Consider the following 20,189-nt stretch of genomic DNA (forward strand, 5'->3'; position numbering starts at 1 on the left):
ATATGCAATAAAAACAGAACTTCTCCCCTTTTCAATATCTTACTCAGTATTTTAACGAGAAACAAATAGATGATTGAAAATGAATTATTTAAGGTTATTATCAATTATGTGTTTGCATAATTTTTGTCGTATATATATGAATTAATACCCATAGACTGAAAATTCACAAAAACGTGGAAAACGGCAAAATATTGCCTAATTCGATGATATTTTGTTTATGTCACATAAAGGAAAAGGGGATGATAAACGTCAAAATATTGCTAAATTCGATGATTTTTCGTACGAAACATAATGCAAGAAAACTTGCTTAAAATGCAATATTATGCGAAATTCTGAGATTTGAAGGCCAAATCACATATCGTGATACTACATGAAATAGTATCATTTTTATCGTATATATAATGAATTAATACCTATGGACTGAAAATTCACAAAAACGTGGAAAAACGGCAAAATATTGCCTAATTCGATGATATTTTGTTTAAGTCGCATAAAGGAAAAGGGGAAGATAAACGTCAAAATATTGCTAAATTCGATGATTTTTCGTACAAAACAAAATGCAAGAAAACTTGCTTAAAATGAAATATTATGCGAAATTCTGAGATTTGAAGGCCAAATCACATATCGTGATACTACATGAATAGAATCGAAATATTGGTAAAAATTAATATATTTACGTAGTATCAAACTACATGAAAAACGTGAAAAAAGTCACTATTTAACCATATTTGAGGATTTTATCTTCAAATCATAGAGAGAGGTTTCGTATTATTTAGATCCAAGAAAAGACTTATGACAATGCTGTTTCCAATACAAATGATAAAAATCAATGTGTTTTCATTAGAATTAACTAAAATGTTCCTGATTTTCCGTTTATATTACCGAGGGAAGATGAACACTTAAAACCGCTCTAATCCGGCTGAAACGTCGATATATGCAATAAAAACCGAACTTCTCCCCTTTTCTATATTTTACTCAGTATTTTAACGAGAAACAAATAGATGATTGAAAATGAAGTATTTAAGGTTATTATCTAATTAATTATAGGTTTGCATCATTTTTATCGTATATATATGAATATATACGATAAAAATAGTCTAAACCCATAGACTTAAAATTCACAAAAACGTGGAAAACGGCAAAATATTGCCTAATTCGATGATATTTTGTTTAAGTCACATAAAGGAAAAGGGGATGATAAACGTCAAAATATTGCTAAATTCGATGATTGTTCGTACGAAACAAAAGGCAAGAAAACTTGCTTAAAATGCAATATTATGCGAAATTGTGAGATTTGAAGGCCAAATCACATATCGTGATACTACATGAAATAGAATCGAAATATTGGTAAAAATGAATATATTTACGTAGTATCAAACTACATGAAAAACGTGAAAAAAGTCACCATTTAACCATATTTGAGGATTTTAACTTCAAATCATAGAGCGAGGTTTCGTATTATTTAGATCCAAGAAAAGACATATGACAATGTTGTTTCCAATACAAATGATAAAAATCAATGTGTTTTCATTACAATTAACTAAAATGTTCCTGATTTTCTGTTTATATTGCCGAGGGAAGATGTACACGTAAAACCGCTCTAATCCGGCTGAAACGTCGATATATGCAATAAAAACAGAACTTCTCCCCTTTTCAATATCTTACTCAGTATTTTAACGAGAAACAAATAGTTGATTGAAAATGAAGTATTTAAGGTTATTATCTAATCAATTATGTGTTTGCATCATTTTTATCATATATATAATGAATTAATACCTATAGACTGAAAATTCACAAAAACGTGGAAAAACGGCAAAATATTGCGTAATTCGATGATATTTTGTTTAAATCAAATAAAGGAAAAGGGGATGATAAACGTCAAAATATTGCTAAATTCGATGATTTTTCGTACGAAATAAAATGCAAGAAAACTTGCTTAAAATGCAATATTATGCGAAATTCTGATATTTGAAGGCCAAATCACATATCGTGATACTACATGAAATAGAATCGAAATATTGGTAAAATTGAATATATTTACGTAGTATCAAACTACATGAAAAACGTGAAAAAAGTCACCCGTTAACCATATTTGAGGATTTTAACTTCAAATCATAGAGCGAGGTTTCGTATTATTTAGATCCGAGAAAAGACAAATGACAATGTTGTTTCCAATACAAATGATAAAAATCAATGTGTTTTCATTAGAATGAACTAAAATGTTCCTGATTTTCCGTTTATATTACCGATGGAAGATGTACACGAAAATCGCTCTATTCCGGCTGAAACGTCGATATATGCAATAAAAACAGAACTTCTCCCCTTTTCAATATCTTACTCAGTATTTTAACGAGAAACAAATAGATGATTGAAAATGAATTATTTAAGGTTATTATCAATTATGTGTTTGCATAATTTTTGTCGTATATATATGAATTAATACCCATAGACTGAAAATTCACAAAAACGTGGAAAACGGCAAAATATTGCCTAATTCGATGATATTTTGTTTATGTCACATAAAGGAAAAGGGGATGATAAACGTCAAAATATTGCTAAATTCGATGATTTTTCGTACGAAACATAATGCAAGAAAACTTGCTTAAAATGCAATATTATGCGAAATTCTGAGATTTGAAGGCCAAATCACATATCGTGATACTACATGAAATAGTATCATTTTTATCGTATATATAATGAATTAATACCTATGGACTGAAAATTCACAAAAACGTGGAAAAACGGCAAAATATTGCCTAATTCGATGATATTTTGTTTAAGTCGCATAAAGGAAAAGGGGAAGATAAACGTCAAAATATTGCTAAATTCGATGATTTTTCGTACAAAACAAAATGCAAGAAAACTTGCTTAAAATGAAATATTATGCGAAATTCTGAGATTTGAAGGCCAAATCACATATCGTGATACTACATGAATAGAATCGAAATATTGGTAAAAATTAATATATTTACGTAGTATCAAACTACATGAAAAACGTGAAAAAAGTCACTATTTAACCATATTTGAGGATTTTATCTTCAAATCATAGAGAGAGGTTTCGTATTATTTAGATCCAAGAAAAGACTTATGACAATGCTGTTTCCAATACAAATGATAAAAATCAATGTGTTTTCATTAGAATTAACTAAAATGTTCCTGATTTTCCGTTTATATTACCGAGGGAAGATGAACACGTAAAACCGCTCTAATCCGGCTGAAACGTCGATATATGCAATAAAAACCGAACTTCTCCCCTTTTCTATATTTTACTCAGTATTTTAACGAGAAACAAATAGATGATTGAAAATGAAGTATTTAAGGTTATTATCTAATTAATTATAGGTTTGCATCATTTTTATCGTATATATATGAATATATACGATAAAAATAGTCTAAACCCATAGACTTAAAATTCACAAAAACGTGGAAAACGGCAAAATATTGCCTAATTCGATGATATTTTGTTTAAGTCACATAAAGGAAAAGGGGATGATAAACGTCAAAATATTGCTAAATTCGATGATTGTTCGTACGAAACAAAAGGCAAGAAAACTTGCTTAAAATGCAATATTATGCGAAATTCTGAGATTTGAAGGCCAAATCACATATCGTGATACTACATGAAATAGAATCGAAATATTGGTAAAAATGAATATATTTACGTAGTATCAAACTACATGAAAAACGTGAAAAAAGTCACCATTTAACCATATTTGAGGATTTTAACTTCAAATCATAGAGCGAGGTTTCGTATTATTTAGATCCAAGAAAAGACATATGACAATGTTGTTTCCAATACAAATGATAAAAATCAATGTGTTTTCATTACAATTAACTAAAATGTTCCTGATTTTCTGTTTATATTACCGAGGGAAGATGTACACGTAAAATCGCTCTAATTCGGCTGAAACGTCGATATATGCAATAAAAACAGAACTTCTCCCCTTTTCAATATCTTACTTAGTATTTTAACGAAAAACAAATAGTTGATTGAAAATGAAGTATTTAAGGTTATTATCTAATCAATTATGTGTTTGCATCATTTTTATCGTATATATAATGAATTAATACCTATAGACTGAAAATTCACAAAAACGTGGAAAAACGGCAAAATATTGCGTAATTCGATGATATTTTGTTTAAATCAAATAAAGGAAAAGGGGATGATAAACGTCAAAATATTGCTAAATTCGATGATTTTTCGTACGAAACAAAATGCAAGAAAACTTGCTTAAAAAGCAATATTATGCGAAATTCTGAGATTTGAAGGCCAAATCACATATCGTGATACTACATGAAATAGAATCGAAATATTGGTAAAAATGAATATATTTACGTAGTATCAAACTACATGAAAAACGTGAAAAAAGTCACCCGTTAACCATATTTGAGGATTTTAACTTCAAATCATAGAGCGAGGTTTCGTATTATTTAGATCCGAGAAAAGACAAATGACAATGTTGTTTCCAATACAAATGATAAAAATCAATGTGTTTTCATTAGAATGAACTAAAATGTTCCTGATTTTCCGTTTATATTACCGATGGAAGATGTACACGAAAATCGCTCTATTCCGGCTGAAACGTCGATATATGCAATAAAAACAGAACTTCTCCCCTTTTCAATATCTTACTCAGTATTTTAACGAGAAACAAATAGATGATTGAAAATGAATTATTTAAGGTTATTATCAATTATGTGTTTGCATAATTTTTGTCGTATATATATGAATTAATACCCATAGACTGAAAATTCACAAAAACGTGGAAAACGGCAAAATATTGCCTAATTCGATGATATTTTGTTTATGTCACATAAAGGAAAAGGGGATGATAAACGTCAAAATATTGCTAAATTCGATGATTTTTCGTACGAAACATAATGCAAGAAAACTTGCTTAAAATGCAATATTATGCGAAATTCTGAGATTTGAAGGCCAAATCACATATCGTGATACTACATGAAATAGTATCATTTTTATCGTATATATAATGAATTAACACCTATGGACTGAAAATTCACAAAAACGTGGAAAAACGGCAAAATATTGCCTAATTCGATGATATTTTGTTTAAGTCGCATAAAGGAAAAGGGGAAGATAAACGTCAAAATATTGCTAAATTCGATGATTTTTCGTACAAAACAAAATGCAAGAAAACTTGCTTAAAATGAAATATTATGCGAAATTCTGAGATTTGAAGGCCAAATCACATATCGTGATACTACATGAATAGAATCGAAATATTAGTAAAAATGAATATATTTACGTAGTATCAAACTACATGAAAAACGTGAAAAAAGTCACTATTTAACCATATTTGAGGATTTTATCTTCAAATCATAGAGAGAGGTTTCGTATTATTTAGATCCAAGAAAAGACTTATGACAATGCTGTTTCTAATACAAATGATAAAAATCAATGTGTTTTCATTAGAATTAACTAAAATGTTCCTGATTTTCCGTTTATATTACCGAGGGAAGATGAACACGTAAAACCGCTCTAATCCGGCTGAAACGTCGATATATGCAATAAAAACCGAACTTCTCCCCTTTTCTATATTTTACTCAGTATTTTAACGAGAAACAAATAGATGATTGAAAATGAAGTATTTAAGGTTATTATCTAATTAATTATAGGTTTGCATCATTTTTATCGTATATATATGAATATATACGATAAAAATAGTCTAAACCCATAGACTTAAAATTCACAAAAACGTGGAAAACGGCAAAATATTGCCTAATTCGATGATATTTTGTTTAAGTCACATAAAGGAAAAGGGGATGATAAACGTCAAAATATTGCTAAATTCGATGATTGTTCGTGCGAAACAAAAGGCAAGAAAACTTGCTTAAAAAGCAATATTATGCGAAATTCTGAGATTTGAAGGCCAAATCACATATCGTGATACTACATGAAATAGAATCGAAATATTGGTAAAAATGAATATATTTACGTAGTATCAAACTACATGAAAAACGTGAAAAAAGTCAATATATAACCATATTTGAGGATTTTAACTTCAAATCATAGAGCGAGGTTTCGTATTATTTAGATCCATGAAAAGACATATGACAATGTTGTTTCCAATACAAATGATAAAAATCAATGTGTTTTTATTACAATTAACTAAAATGTTCCTGATTTTCCGTTTATATTACCGAGGGAAGATGTACACGTAAAACCGCTCTAATCGAGCTGAAACGTCGATATATGCAATAAAAACCGAACTTCTCCCCGTTACAATATCTTACTCAGTATTTTAACGAGAAACAAATAGATGATTGAAAATGAAGTATTTAAGGTTATTATCTAATCAATTATGTGTTTGCATAATTTTTATCGTATATATATGAATTAATACCCATATACTGAAAATTCACAAAAACGTGGAAAACGACAAAATATTGCCTAATTCGATGATATTTTGTTTAAGTCACATAAAGGAAAAGGGGATGATAAACGTCAAAATATTGCTAAATTCGATGATTTTTCGTGCTAAACAAAATGAAAGAAAACTTGCTTAAAATGCAATATTATGCGAAATTCTGAGATTTGAAGGCCAAATCACATATCGTGATACTACATGAAATAGTATCGAAATATTGGTAAAAATGAATATATTTACGTAATATCAAACTACATGAAAAACGTGAAAAAAGTCAATATATAACCATATTTGAGGATTTTAACTTCAAATCATAGAGCGAGGTTTCGTATTATTTAGATCTAAGAAAAGACATATGACAATGTTGTTTCCAATACAAATGATAAAAATCAATGTGTTTTCATTACAATTAACTAAAATGTTCCTGATTTTCCGTTTATATTACCGAGGGAAGATGTACACGTAAAACCGGTCTAATCCGGCTGAAACGTCGATATATGCAATAAAAACAGAACTTCTCCCCTTTTCTATATCTTACTCAGTATTTTAACGAGAAATAAATAGTTGATTGAAAATGAAGTATTTAAGGTTATTATCTAATCAATTATGTGTTTGCATCATTTTTATCGTATATATAATGAATTAATACCTATAGACTGAAAATTCACAAAAACGTGGAAAAACGGCAAAATATTGCGTAATTCGATGATATTTTGTTTAAATCAAATAAAGGAAAAGGGGATGATAAACGTCAAAATATTGCTAAATTCGATGATTTTTCGTACGAAACAAAATGCAAGAAAACTTGCTTAAAATGCAATATTATGCGAAATTCTGAGATTTGAAGGCCAAATCACATATCGTGATACTACATGAAATAGTATCGAAATATTGGTAAAAATGAATATATTTACGTAGTATCAAACTACATGAAAAACGTGAAAAAAGTCACCATTTAACCATATTTGAGGATTTTAACTTCAAATCATAGAGCGAGGTTTCGTATTATTTAGATCCAAGAAAAGACATATGACAATGTTGTTTCCAATACAAATGATAAAAATCAATGTGTTTTCATTACAATTAACTAAAATGTTCCTGATTTTCCGTTTATATTACCGAGGGAAGATGTACACGTAAAACCGCTCTAATCGGGCTGAAACGTCGATATATGCAATAAAAACCGAACTTCTCCCCTTTACAATATCTTACTCAGTATACTTACTTACATCTATTTGTTTCTCGTTAAAACGAGAAACAAATAGATGATTGAAAATGAAGTATTTAAGGTTATTATCTAATCAATTATGTGTTTGCATAATTTTTATCGTATATATATGAATTAATACCCATATACTGAAAATTCACAAAAACGTGGAAAACGGCAAAATATTGCCTAATTCGATGATATTTTGTTTAAGTCACATAAAGGAAAAGGGGATAATAAACGTCAAAATATTGCTAAATTCGATGATTTTTCGTACGAAACAAAATGCAAGAAAACTTGCTTAAAATGCAATATTATGCGAAATTCTGAGATTTGAAGGCCAAATCACATATCGTGATACTACATGAAATAGTATCGAAATATTGGTAAAAATTAATATATTTACGTAATATCAAACTACATGAAAAACGTGAAAAAAGTCAATATATAACCATATTTGAGGATTTTAACTTCAAATCATAGAGCGAGGTTTCGTATTATTTAGATCTAAGAAAAGACATATGACAATGTTGTTTCCAATACAAATGATAAAAATCAATGTGTTTTCATTACAATTAACTAAAATGTTCCTGATTTTCCGTTTATATTACCGTGGGAAGATGTACACGTAAAACCGCTCTAATCCGGCTGAAACGTCGATATATGCAATAAAAACAGAACTTCTCCCCTTTTCAATATCTTACTCAGTATTTTAACGAGAAACAAATAGTTGATTGAAAATGAAGTATTTAAGGTTATTATCTAATCAATTATGTGTTTGCATCATTTTTATCGTTAATATAATGAATTAATACCTATAGACTGAAAATTCACAAAAACGTGGAAAAACGGCAAAATATTGCGTAATTCGATGATATTTTGTTTAAATCAAATAAAGGAAAAGGGGATGATAAACGTCAAAATATTGCTAAATTCGATGATTTTTCGTACGAAACAAAATGCAAGAAAACTTGCTTAAAATGCAATATTATGCGAAATTCTGAGATTTGAAGGCCAAATCACATATCGTGATACTACATGAAATAGTATCGAAATATTGGTAAAAATGAATATATTTACGTAGTATCAAACTACATGAAAAACGTGAAAAAAGTCACCATTTAACCATATTTGAGGATTTTAACTTCAAATCATAGAGCGAGGTTTCGTATTATTTAGATCCAAGAAAAGACATATGACAATGTTGTTTCCAATACAAATGATAAAAATCAATGTGTTTTCATTACAATTAACTAAAATGTTCCTGATTTTCCGTTTATATTACCGAGGGAAGATGTACACGTAAAACCGCTCTAATCGGGCTGAAACGTCGATATATGCAATAAAAACCGAACTTCTCCCCTTTACAATATCTTACTCAGTATTTTAACGAGAAACAAATAGATGATTGAAAATGAAGTATTTAAGGTTATTATCTAATCAATTATGTGTTTGCATAATTTTTATCGTATATATATGAATTAATACCCATATACTGAAAATTCACAAAAACGTGGAAAACGGCAAAATATTGCCTAATTCGATGATATTTTGTTTAAGTCACATAAAGGAAAAGGGGATAATAAACGTCAAAATATTGCTAAATTCGATGATTTTTCGTACGAAACAAAATGCAAGAAAACTTGCTTAAAATGCAATATTATGCGAAATTCTGAGATTTGAAGGCCAAATCACATATCGTGATACTACATGAAATAGTATCGAAATATTGGTAAAAATTAATATATTTACGTAATATCAAACTACATGAAAAACGTGAAAAAAGTCAATATATAACCATATTTGAGGATTTTAACTTCAAATCATAGAGCGAGGTTTCGTATTATTTAGATCTAAGAAAAGACATATGACAATGTTGTTTCCAATACAAATGATAAAAATCAATGTGTTTTCATTACAATTAACTAAAATGTTCCTGATTTTCCGTTTATATTACCGTGGGAAGATGTACACGTAAAACCGCTCTAATCCGGCTGAAACGTCGATATATGCAATAAAAACAGAACTTCTCCCCTTTTCAATATCTTACTCAGTATTTTAACGAGAAACAAATAGTTGATTGAAAATGAAGTATTTAAGGTTATTATCTAATCAATTATGTGTTTGCATCATTTTTATCGTTAATATAATGAATTAATACCTATAGACTGAAAATTCACAAAAACGTGGAAAAACGGCAAAATATTGCGTAATTCGATGATATTTTGTTTAAATCAAATAAAGGAAAAGGGGATGATAAACGTCAAAATATTGCTAAATTCGATGATTTTTCGTACGAAACAAAATGCAAGAAAACTTGCTTAAAATGCAATATTATGCGAAATTCTGAGATTTGAAGGCCAAATCACATATCGTGATACTACATGAAATAGTATCGAAATATTGGTAAAAATGAATATATTTACGTAGTATCAAACTACATGAAAAACGTGAAAAAAGTCACCATTTAACCATATTTGAGGATTTTAACTTCAAATCATAGAGCGAGGTTTCGTATTATTTAGATCCAAGAAAAGACATATGACAATGTTGTTTCCAATACAAATGATAAAAATCAATGTGTTTTCATTACAATTAACTAAAATGTTCCTGATTTTCCGTTTATATTACCGAGGGAAGATGTACACGTAAAACCGCTCTAATCGGGCTGAAACGTCGATATATGCAATAAAAACCGAACTTCTCCCCTTTACAATATCTTACTCAGTATTTTAACGAGAAACAAATAGATGATTGAAAATGAAGTATTTAAGGTTATTATCTAATCAATTATGTGTTTGCATAATTTTTATCGTATATATATGAATTAATACCCATATACTGAAAATTCACAAAAACGTGGAAAACGGCAAAATATTGCCTAATTCGATGATATTTTGTTTAAGTCACATAAAGGAAAAGGGGATGATAAACGTCAAAATATTGCTAAATTCGATGATTTTTCGTACGAAACAAAATGCAAGAAAACTTGCTTAAAATGCAATATTATGCGAAATTCTGATATTTGAAGGCCAAATCACATATCGTGATACTACATGAAATAGTATCGAAATATTGGTAAAAATGAATATATTTACGTAATATCAAACTACATGAAAAACGTGAAAAAAGTCAATATATAACCATATTTGAGGATTTTAACTTCAAATCATAGAGCGAGGTTTCGTATTATTTAGATCTAAGAAAAGACATATGACAATGTTGTTTCCAATACAAATGATAAAAATCAATGTGTTTTCATTACAATTAACTAAAATGTTCCTGATTTTCCGTTTATATTACCGAGGGAAGATGTACACGTAAAACCGCTCTAATCCGGCTGAAACGTCGATATATGCAATAAAAACAGAACTTCTCCCCTTTTCAATATCTTACTCAGTATTTTAACGAGAAACAAATAGTTGATTGAAAATGAAGTATTTAAGGTTATTATCTAATCAATTATGTGTTTGCATCATTTTTATCGTATATATAATGAATTAAAACCTATAGACTGAAAATTCACAAAAACGTGGAAAAACGGCAAAATATTGCGTAATTCGATGATATTTTGTTTAAATCAAATAAAGGAAAAGGGGATGATAAACGTCAAAATATTGCTAAATTCGATGATTTTTCGTACGAAATAAAATGCAAGAAAACTTGCTTAAAATGCAATATTATGCGAAATTCTGAGATTTGAAGGCCAAATCACATATCGTGATACTACATGAAATAGAATCGAAGTATTGGTAAAAATGAATATATTTACGTAGTATCAAACTACATGAAAAACGTGAAAAAAGTCACCATTTAACCATATTTGAGGATTTTAACTTCAAATCATAGAGCGAGGTTTCGTATTATTTAGATCCAAGAAAAGACATATGACAATGTTGTTTCCAATACAAATGATAAAAATCATGGTGTTTTCATTACAATTAACTAAAATGTTCCTGATTTTCCGTTTATATTACCGAGGGAAGATGTACACGTAAAACCGCACTAATCGGGCTGAAACGTCGATATATGCAATAAAAACCGAACTTCTCCCCTTTACAATATCTTACTCAGTATTTTAACGAGAAACAAATAGATGATTGAAAATGAAGTATTTAAGGTTATTATCTAATCAATTATGTGTTTGCATAATTTTTATCATATATATATGAATTAATACCCATAGACTGAAAATTCACAAAAACGTGGAAAAACGGCAAAATATTGCCTAATTCGATGATATTTTGTTTAAATCAAATAAAGGAAAAGGGGATGATAAACGTCAAAATATTGCTAAATTCGATGATTTTTCGTACGAAACAAAATGCAAGAAAACTTGCTTAAAATGCAATATTATGCGAAATTCTGAGCTTTGAAGGCCAAATCACATATCGTGATACTACATGAAATAAAATCGAGATATTGGTAAAAATGAATATATTTACGAAGTATCAAACTACATGAAAAACGTGAAATAAGTCAATATTTAACCATATTTGAGGATTTTAACTTCAAATCATAGAGCGAGGTTTCGTATTATTTAGATCCAAGAAAAGACATATGACAATGTTGTGTCCAATACAAATGATAAAAATCAATGTGTTTTCATTAGAATTAACTAAAATGTTCCTGATTTTCAGTTTATATTACCGAGGGAAGATGTACACGTAAAACCGCTCTAATCCGGCTGAAACGTCGATATATGTAATAAAAACCGAACTTCTCCCCTTTTCAATATCTTACTCAGTATTTTAAAGAGAAACAAATAGATGATTGAAAATGAAGTATTTAAGGTTATTATCTAATCAATTATTGGTTTGCATCATTTTTATCGTATATATATGAATTAATACCCATCTTCTTGAGAGGTTATCTTGAGATGATTTCGGGGCTTTTTAGTGTCCCCGCGGCCCGGTCCTCGACCAGGCCTCCACCCCCAGGAAGCAGCCCGTGACAGCTGACTAACACCCAGGTACCTATTTTACTGCTAGGTAACAGGGGCATAGGGTGAAAGAAACTCTGCCTAATGTTTCTCGCCGGCGCCTGGGATCGAACCCAGGACCACAGGATCACAAGTCCAGCGTGCTGTCCGCTCGGCCGACCGGCTCCACTGACTGAAAATCCACAAAAACGTGGAAAACGGCAAAATATTGCCTAATTCGATGATATTTTGTTTAAGTCACATAAAGGAAAAGGGGATGATAAACGTCAAAATATTGCTAAATTCGATGATTTTTCGTACGAAACAAAATGCAAGAAAACTTGCTTAAAATGCAATATTATGAGAAATTCTGAGATTTGAAGGCCAAATCACATATCGTGATACTACATGAAATAGTATCGAAATATTGGTAAAAATGAATATATTTATGTAATATCAAACTACATGAAAAACGTGAAAAAAGTCACTATTTAACCATATTTGAAGATTTTAACTTCAAATCATAGAGCGAGGTTTCGTATTATTTAGATCCATGAAAAGACAAATGGCAATGTTGTTTCCAATACAAATGATAAAAATCAATGTGTTTTCATTACAATTAACGAAAATGTTCCTGATTTTCCGTTTATATTACCGAGGGAAGATGTACACGTAAAACCGCTCTAATCGGGCTGAAACGTCGATATATGCAATAAAAACCGAACTTCTCCCCTTTACAATATCTTACTCAGTATTTTAACGAGAAACAAATAGTTGATTGAAAATGAAGTATTTAAGGTTATTATCTAATCAATTATGTGTTTGCATCATTTTTATCGTATATATAATGAATTAATACCTATAGACTGAAAATTCACAAAAACGTGGAAAAACGGCAAAATATTGCGTAATTCGATGATATTTTGTTTAAATCAAATAAAGGAAAAGGGGATGATAAACGTCAAAATATTGCTAAATTCGATGATTTTTCGTACGAAATAAAATGCAAGAAAACTTGCTTAAAATGCAATATTATGCGAAATTCTGAGATTTGAAGGCCAAATCACATATCGTGATACTACATGAAATAGAATCGAAATATTGGTAAAAATGAATATATTTACGTAGTATCAAACTACATGAAAAACGTGAAAAAAGTCACCATTTAACCATATTTGAGGATTTTAACTTCAAATCATAGAGCGAGGTTTCGTATTATTTAGATCCAAGAAAAGACATATGACAATGTTGTTTCCAATACAAATGATAAAAATCAATGTGTTTTCATTACAATTAACTAAAATGTTCCTGATTTTCCGTTTATATTACCGAGGGAAGATGTACACGTAAAACCGCACTAATCGGGCTGAAACGTCGATATATGCAATAAAAACCGAACTTCTCACCTTTACAATATCTTACTCAGTATTTTAACGAGAAACAAATAGATAATTGAAAATGAAGTATTTAAGGTTATTATCTAATCAATTATGTGTTTGCATAATTTTTATCGTATATATATGAATTAATACCCATATACTGAAAATTCACAAAAACGTGGAAAACGGCAAAATATTGCCTAATTCGATGATATTTTGTTTAAGTCACATAAAGGAAAAGGGGATGATAAACGTCAAAATATTGCTAAATTCGATGATTTTTCGTACGAAACAAAATGCAAGAAAACTTGCTTAAAATGCAATATTATGCGAAATTCTGAGATTTGAAGGCCAAATCACATATCGTGATACTACATGAAATAGTATCGAAATATTGGTAAAAATGAATATATTTACGTAATATAAAAACATGAAAAACATGAAAAACGTGAAAAAAGTCAATATATAACCATATTTGAGGATTTTAACTTCAAATCATAGAGCGAGGTTTCGTATTATTTAGATCTAAAAAAAAGACATATGACAATGTTGTTTCCAATACAAATGATAAAAATCAATGTGTTTTCATTAGAATTAACTAAAATGTTCCTGATTTTCCGTTTATATTACCGAGGGAAGATGTACACGTAAAACCGCTCTAATCCGGCTGAAACGTCGATATATGCAATAAAAACAGAACTTCTCCCCTTTTCAATATCTTACTCAGTATTTTAACGAGAAACAAATAGTTGATTGAAAATGAAGTATTTAAGGTTATTATCTAATCAATTATGTGTTTGCATCATTTTTATCGTATATATAATGAATTAATACCTATAGACTGAAAATTCACAAAAACGTGGAAAAACGGCAAAATATTGCGTAATTCGATGATATTTTGTTTAAATCAAATAAAGGAAAAGGGGATGATAAACGTCAAAATATTGCTAAATTCGATGATTTTTCGTACGAAATAAAATGCAAGAAAACTTGCTTAAAATGCAATATTATGCGAAATTCTGAGATTTGAAGGCCAAATCACATATCGTGATACTACATGAAATAGAATCGAAATATTGGTAAAAATGAATATATTTACGTAGTATCAAACTACATGAAAAACGTGAAAAAAGTCACCATTTAACCATATTTGAGGATTTTAACTTCAAATCATAGAGCGAGGTTTCGTATTATTTAGATCCAAGAAAAGACATATGACAATGTTGTTTCCAATACAAATGATAAAAATCAATGTGTTTTCATTACAATTAACTAAAATGTTCCTGATTTTCCGTTTATATTACCGAGGGAAGATGTACACGTAAAACCGCACTAATCGGGCTGAAACGTCGATATATGCAATAAAAACCGAACTTCTCCCCTTTACAATATCTTACTCAGTATACTTACTTACATCTATTTGTTTCTCGTTAAAACGAGAAACAAATAGATGATTGAAAATGAAGTATTTAAGGTTATTATCTAATCAATTATGTGTTTGCATAATTTTTATCGTATATATATGAATTAATACCCATATACTGAAAATTCACAAAAACGTGGAAAACGGCAAAATATTGCCTAATTCGATGATATTTTGTTTAAGTCACATAAAGGAAAAGGGGATGATAAACGTCAAAATATTGCTAAATTCGATGATTTTTCGTACGAAACAAAATGCAAGAAAACTTGCTTAAAATGCAATATTATGCGAAATTCTGAGATTTGAAGGCCAAATCACATATCGTGATACTACATGAAATAGTATCGAAATATTGGTAAAAATTAATATATTTACGTAATATCAAACTACATGAAAAACGTGAAAAAAGTCAATATGTAACCATATTTGAGGATTTTAACTTCAAATCATAGAGCGAGGTTTCGTATTATTTAGATCTAAGAAAAGACATATGACAATGTTGTTTCCAATACAAATGATAAAAATCAATGTGTTTTCATTACAATTAACTAAAATGTTCCTGATTTTCCGTTTATATTACCGTGGGAAGATGTACACGTAAAACCGCTCTAATCCGGCTGAAACGTCGATATATGCAATAAAAACAGAACTTCTCCCCTTTTCAATATCTTACTCAGTATTTTAACGAGAAACAAATAGTTGATTGAAAATGAAGTATTTAAGGTTATTATCTAATCAATTATGTGTTTGCATCATTTTTATCGTTAATATAATGAATTAATACCTATAGACTGAAAATTCACAAAAACGTGGAAAAACGGCAAAATATTGCGTAATTCGATGATATTTTGTTTAAATCAAATAAAGGAAAAGGGGATGATAAACGTCAAAATATTGCTAAATTCGATGATTTTTCGTACGAAACAAAATGCAAGAAAACTTGCTTAAAATGCAATATTATGCGAAATTCTGAGATTTGAAGGCCAAATCACATATCGTGATACTACATGAAATAGTATCGAAATATTGGTAAAAATGAATATATTTACGTAGTATCAAACTACATGAAAAACGAGAAAAAAGTCACCATTTAACCATATTTGAGGATTTTAACTTCAAATCATAGAGCGAGGTTTCGTATTATTTAGATCCAAGAAAAGACATATGACAATGTTGTTTCCAATACAAATGATAAAAATCAATGTGTTTTCATTACAATTAACTAAAATGTTCCTGATTTTCCGTTTATATTACCGAGGGAAGATGTACACGTAAAACCGCTCTAATCGGGCTGAAACGTCGATATATGCAATAAAAACCGAACTTCTCCCCTTTACAATATCTTACTCAGTATTTTAACGAGAAACAAATAGATGATTGAAAATGAAGTATTTAAGGTTATTATCTAATCAATTATGTGTTTGCATAATTTTTATCGTATATATATGAATTAATACCCATATACTGAAAATTCACAAAAACGTGGAAAACGGCAAAATATTGCCTAATTCGATGATATTTTGTTTAAGTCACATAAAGGAAAAGGGGATGATAAACGTCAAAATATTGCTAAATTCGATGATTTTTCGTACGAAACAAAATGCAAGAAAACTTGCTTAAAATGCAATATTATGCGAAATTCTGATATTTGAAGGCCAAATCACATATCGTGATACTACATGAAATAGTATCGAAATATTGGTAAAAATGAATATATTTACGTAATATCAAACAACATGAAAAACGTGAAAAAAGTCAATATATAACCATATTTGAGGATTTTAACTTCAAATCATAGAGCGAGGTTTCGTATTATTTAGATCTAAGAAAAGACATATGACAATGTTGTTTCCAATACAAATGATAAAAATCAATGTGTTTTCATTACAATTAACTAAAATGTTCCTGATTTTCCGTTTATATTACCGAGGGAAGATGTACACGTAAAACCGCTCTAATCCGGCTGAAACGTCGATATATGCAATAAAAACAGAACTTCTCCCCTTTTCAATATCTTACTCAGTATTTTAACGAGAAACAAATAGTTGATTGAAAATGAAGTATTTAAGGTTATTATCTAATCAATTATGTGTTTGCATCATTTTTATCGTATATATAATGAATTAAAACCTATAGACTGAAAATTCACAAAAACGTGGAAAAACGGCAAAATATTGCGTAATTCGATGATATTTTGTTTAAATCAAATAAAGGAAAAGGGGATGATAAACGTCAAAATATTGCTAAATTCGATGATTTTTCGTACGAAATAAAATGCAAGAAAACTTGCTTAAAATGCAATATTATGCGAAATTCTGAGATTTGAAGGCCAAATCACATATCGTGATACTACATGAAATAGAATCGAAGTATTGGTAAAAATGAATATATTTACGTAGTATCAAACTACATGAAAAACGTGAAAAAAGTCACCATTTAACCATATTTGAGGATTTTAACTTCAAATCATAGAGCGAGGTTTCGTATTATTTAGATCCAAGAAAAGACATATGACAATGTTGTTTCCAATACAAATGATAAAAATCATGGTGTTTTCATTACAATTAACTAAAATGTTCCTGATTTTCCGTTTATATTACCGAGGGAAGATGTACACGTAAAACCGCACTAATCGGGCTGAAACGTCGATATATGCAATAAAAACCGAACTTCTCCCCTTTACAATATCTTACTCAGTATTTTAACGAGAAACAAATAGATGATTGAAAATGAAGTATTTAAGGTTATTATCTAATCAATTATGTGTTTGCATAATTTTTATCATATATATATGAATTAATACCCATAGACTGATAATTCACAAAAACGTGGAAAAACGGCAAAATATTGCCTAATTCGATGATATTTTGTTTAAATCAAATAAAGGAAAAGGGGATGATAAACGTCAAAATATTGCTAAATTCGATGATTTTTCGTACGAAACAAAATGCAAGAAAACTTGCTTAAAATGCAATATTATGCGAAATTCTGAGCTTTGAAGGCCAAATCACATATCGTGATACTACATGAAATAAAATCGAGATATTGGTAAAAATGAATATATTTACGAAGTATCAAACTACATGAAAAACGTGAAATAAGTCAATATTTAACCATATTTGAGGATTTTAACTTCAAATCATAGAGCGAGGTTTCGTATTATTTAGATCCAAGAAAAGACATATGACAATGTTGTGTCCAATACAAATGATAAAAATCAATGTGTTTTCATTAGAATTAACTAAAATGTTCCTGATTTTCAGTTTATATTACCGAGGGAAGATGTACACGTAAAACCGCTCTAATCCGGCTGAAACGTCGATATATGTAATAAAAACCGAACTTCTCCCCTTTTCAATATCTTACTCAGTATTTTAAAGAGAAACAAATAGATGATTGAAAATGAAGTATTTAAGGTTATTATCTAATCAATTATTGGTTTGCATCATTTTTATCGTATATATATGAATTAATACCCATCTTCTTGAGAGGTTATCTTGAGATGATTTCGGGGCTTTTTAGTGTCCCCGCGGCCCGGTCCTCGACCAGGCCTCCACCCCCAGGAAGCAGCCCGTGACAGCTGACTAACACCCAGGTACCTATTTTACTGCTAGGTAACAGGGGCATAGGGTGAAAGAAACTCTGCCTAATGTTTCTCGCCGGCGCCTGGGATCGAACCCAGGACCACAGGATCACAAGTCCAGCGTGCTGTCCGCTCGGCCGACCGGCTCCACTGACTGAAAATCCACAAAAACGTGGAAAACGGCAAAATATTGCCTAATTCGATGATATTTTGTTTAAGTCACATAAAGGAAAAGGGGATGATAAACGTCAAAATATTGCTAAATTCGATGATTTTTCGTACGAAACAAAATGCAAGAAAACTTGCTTAAAATGCAATATTATGCGAAATTCTGAGATTTGAAGGCCAAATCACATATCGTGATACTACATGAAATAGTATCGAAATATTGGTAAAAATGAATATATTTACGTAGTATCAAACTACATGAAAAACGTGAAAAAAGTCACCATTTAACCATATTTGAGGATTTTAACTTCAAATCATAGAGCGAGGTTTCGTATTATTTAGATCCAAGAAAAGACATGACAATGTTGTTTCCAATACAAATGATAAAAATCAATGTGTTTTCATTACAATTAACTAAAATGTTCCTGATTTTCCGTTTATATTACCGAGGGAAGATGTACACGTAAAACCGCACTAATCGGGCTGAAACGTCGATATATGCAATAAAAACCGAACTTCTCCCCTTTACAATATTTTACTCAGTATTTTAACGAGAAACAAATAGATGATTGAAAATGAAGTATTTAAGGTTATTATCTAATCAATTATGTGTTTGCATAATTTTTATCGTATATATATGAATTAATACCCATATACTGAAAATTCACAAAAACGTGGAAAACGGCAAAATATTGCCTAATTCGATGATATTTTGTTTAAGTCACATAAAGGAAAAGGGGATGATAAACGTCAAAATATTGCTAAATTCGATGATTTTTCGTACGAAACAAAATGCAACTTGCTTAAAATGCAATATTATTCGAAATTCTGAGATTTGAAGGCCAAATCACATATCGTGATACTACATGAAATAGTATCGAAATATTGGTAAAAATGAATATATTTACGTAATATCAAACTACATGAAAAACGTGAAAAAAGTCAATATATAACCATATATGAGGATTTTAACTTCAAATCATAGAGCGAGGTTTCGTATTATTTAGATCTAAGAAAAGACATATGACAATGTTGTTTCCAATACAAATGATAAAAATCAATGTGTTTTCATTACAATTAACTAAAATGTTCCTGATTTTCCGTTTATATTACCGAGGG

This window comes from Procambarus clarkii, unplaced genomic scaffold, assembly GCF_040958095.1.
Source record: "Procambarus clarkii isolate CNS0578487 unplaced genomic scaffold, FALCON_Pclarkii_2.0 HiC_scaffold_101, whole genome shotgun sequence".
NCBI classification, from domain to species: domain Eukaryota; kingdom Metazoa; phylum Arthropoda; class Malacostraca; order Decapoda; family Cambaridae; genus Procambarus; species Procambarus clarkii.